The sequence below is a fragment of the Nanorana parkeri genome, unplaced genomic scaffold (genome assembly GCF_000935625.1).
Source record: "Nanorana parkeri isolate BGI_ZX_2015 unplaced genomic scaffold, ASM93562v1 scaffold181, whole genome shotgun sequence".
NCBI lineage: Eukaryota > Metazoa > Chordata > Amphibia > Anura > Dicroglossidae > Nanorana > Nanorana parkeri.
In genome coordinates this window covers 427236-431060 of record NW_017306449.1, presented here as the reverse complement: position 1 = coordinate 431060, position 3825 = coordinate 427236, and the positions used below count along the sequence as shown (strand labels likewise).

Here is a 3825-nt window from a genome sequence, read left to right as displayed (position 1 = left end):
GCCTGGATCAGGGATGTAGAGCCCGCCATGACTGCCACCGATTGGGATAAGGTCTTTATATTCACGCACCGCTTGGCAATGTCTTGTAAACTGCAGGAGCGCAACTTTAAGCTGCTTACCAGATGGTACTTCACTCCGGTGCGATTACACCACATGTTCCCCTCGATGACGCAGATCTGCTGGAGGTGCCTTAACGCTGAGGGTACCTACCTACATATGTGGTGGTCCTGCCCCCTGGTTAAGGGATTTTGGGAGATTATACTAGATATTTATGACAAAGCACATGCTACAACCACACCGAATACCCCTGCTCTGACCCTGCTAACATTAATCCCTACCGCAATCTCGAAAGCAAAGAAATCGACCTTGAGGTTCTTCCTATTTGCAGCCAGACAAGTTATCGCGGCTCATTGGAAGTCCACCCAAGTGCCTTCTTTAACAATGTGGCTGACTTGCATTAACGATACTATGCGTATGGAAGAAATGGTAGCTATAGACGCAGACCGCAACGAATCCTTCCGAAACCTGTGGTTGCCATGGATTTGCTTTCAAGACTCAGTTGCTCTCCCTGCCTTGTTGTCCTCAGCACCATAGTCGGGACTAGTTGTACCACTACTCTCTGTTGACATTGTATATTGTAGGCCGGGCTATGCCTCGGGAACCTACTTGTGGTCCCCACCCACCGTCACGAGCAACCTGGTCGTCCTCGTACCATACCATTGTCTGTATTTGTATTGTGTTGTCCTTGTTTTGTCTTGTCTCGCGTCCACTGATCTGTTTCCCCCCCCCTCCCCTCCTCTCTACGTTTAATGAGGTATACGGAGCCACACGGCACACCGCAGTGGCAGATGATCATATGCTTTTTATCGCTCTAAGCTCCTCGTTGGTTACTATAACTGGAAGATTCCTCTCCCATAAGGAGTCATTTGAGTGTAATAGGTCCTGTGGACCGACTTGCCTGTATACCTGTATGTACCCTGAAAATATGCTATGTATGTTATATGTTTTTACCCTGTTTAATACGAATAAAACTTTATTTGACTAAAGTAGAATTAAAGCACCGGTCTGACACATCCAGGAGCCAAGATACATGCTCATCAGGTTATAAAAATGGAATTCCTGGTCAGTAATTATTTAGGTGGAAACAATTTAGGTTGTTTTGTGACCAAGCAGTCAGACTGGTTATTAAAGGAAGTCATATTGGCAAGCCTTTTAGTGAGTAAGCAGCTGGACCTAACTAAGCACACATCTGTGAATCTCAATGGACTGCACTTTTGCAAGAGTGATACACTGGCTGTCCACAAGGAATATGCACTTTGCTGATTTCTACATATTTGCTATTGTACATGTAAAAAGCACAGCTGTGATTCATTTGTTTTGGTTGCCAGAGAACAGAACCTAGGAACAGCATGTGTTTTATACAAGGCTAGATGATTTAGGAAGCCATTTAGCCAATGTGCGTCAAACATCTAGTGTTGCTTATTTTCCCTCCCTGCTGATGGCCATATCCCCTGGCTCCTAGGAACATACCATCTGGATTCTGCAGTTTTCCCTGGACATGAGTTCAGGAAGCTTGTGCCTCTTCAGTTTGTAATTTTGTGCTGTAGCGTTTTCATTTAATGCAACACTTTTACTGCATAAGCCCAATGCCTACCCTGTCAATCATTCTGGTAGGCCAGAAGAAAACATCTACCTAGAGATTAGCAAGCTCCAGGTATCATTGCTCTTGCACCCCCTACATGCCTCAATTTCCTTTAGTCCTGCCCCTGCAGCCCCTTGTGTCTCAGTATGGTCTTTACTCCATTTGCTCATAGTGGACTGAGTGAGCAGTAGATATGGCAAAGGGGCTCAATGTGGCTGGTTATAAGGGAGTAGTAGTTGTGGTAAATCCATGCAACAAATTTGTCTGATAGGTGTAGCCAGGCTAGTGGAAGCTGTGTTGTGGCCACTATGTGTAGATAACACCATAAAATAATTTTGCGTGGTCTACGTCTGCGTACCTGGTGCGCAAATCTGAATTTTTTAAATTCCATTCTCAGAACATTGCCAGCTGTTGCTTAGAAGAGAACTAAAGCCAAACCTTTTTTTTTTGTGCTATACTTCTCTTTTGGGTCATAGGAATGTACTTATGTAATCCCGTGACCCAAACTCAACATATAGCGAGCTACTGTACACCTTATGCTGACCGCACAAAGCTGCGCTGCCGTTGAAAAAGATCCCTACACTATTGCCAGGATCCACCCTGCTTCATGATTGACAGCTGGCTCTGCCTCTCTAGAGCTTTAGCTAGCTGTGCCCGCCCCCTGTCTGTCCCTCCAATGAGTGCTGGAGGAACAGAGGGGGGCGGGATTTCTGTGGGGAGCGACTCAAACTATTGAGAAGAGTGCATTTTACTCACCCAATACTTCTCCTTTTAACCCTTTCGCTGCCAAGCTCTCCAGAACGCTTTTAACTACATCTGGCCACACAATTTTTGCAATGTTTCCCATTGATTTAATTTTCTACTGCTGCGTTGCTAGCGTTTGTAAGAGACCTACAAACCATATATTTTCTGAAACCACAGGCCCGGTAGAATAACAAAATGGGGCTACTGTGATGGGTCCTGTGATCATTTCGCAAATGTTTGTCAAATCATTATTAAACCGATAAAAATACACAATTGCATAAAAGTACATTAAGATCAGTATCATTGCAGGAAAAAAACAAAACTTTTCTGACTAAATCTAAAAAATAAAACTACGGATTTAATAAATAACAAATATTTGTATATTTCAAATTGAGCCTTTTTGCAAAACAGTAAATAAAAATGAAGTAACACAACTGTAAATAAGCGACTTATATAAAAAATTGTTTGTGCACTGTGTTGGTGTGTGTTGTGTTTAAAATGATGCAGGCGTACATTTAATCACAACACAGCGTATCAACGCACGGTAATGCGTCACAACACTTTGCCATGCACTGCTACACAGTTAAATTAATGTTATTTTAAAAAGAAAAAAAATCAACCACTGCGATGCGTTCTAACAACCCAAGTGATGAGGGCGCATGGGGCAGGCTTCCCGGCCAATCAGGAAGCGGGCAGCATGTAATGACTTGCTGCCTGTCTTCCTGATACCGGAAGTATTGGGCTAAGCATCGGAGCATTTGGACGAGTACTCACCCAGATACTCGGCATTAGCACCGATACTAGTATCTGTATCGGTGCATCCCTAGTTTTTTACAAGTCAGAAGCTTACAGTATTTGCAGCAGCTAACTTTTTTAGTTTTAGTGAAGTTCCTCTGAGCTCATGTGCCGCTGTCGGTGCTTTGACCTTGCCAATTGCTCAAATAGTTTTTTTTTCTACCGTATTACTGGATTGTTTCTTTGTGTTGACTGTGAGTTTTGATTTTGCTGTAAATGTATTATTAGATTGGCCTTTTATTGTAAACAAACAATGAGAGGGAAACAGGATACAGAAACCAAATCGGGTTTAGAAAGAGGAACAGAAACCTGAAGTATTAGGTTAGTAGCTTGAACTTGGAAATCTGGCATGTTCAATCACAGATGGAGGTCACATTACAAATACTTTTATTATAGTTCTGCGTTTTATCCTTGAGATTAGTCGAATGTTGACCCTGATAAAAGCGCTTGCATTATTTTCTCTTGCGTAACTTATTCAGAAAATTCAGTACAACTGCACTTTATAGTCGGCCTCGCTTCTTGAATATGCCAAGCCCTGGTTTACATTCTTGAATGATGAAAATAGGGTTGTGTGATTGCTCTTTTAGTTGTGATTTATACAGTATATGCTAATACAAAACTTAAAAAAAAAATAAATAAATATA

General features: G+C 42.3%; 1 protein-coding gene across 2 annotated transcripts in view; it reads left to right on the top strand.

Moving 5' to 3' along the window:
• Nucleotides 1-3825, top strand: part of SUPT6H (SPT6 homolog, histone chaperone) — a 44205-nt gene that overhangs the window by 9174 nt on the left and 31206 nt on the right. The gene's annotated exons all lie outside the window — the stretch shown is intronic.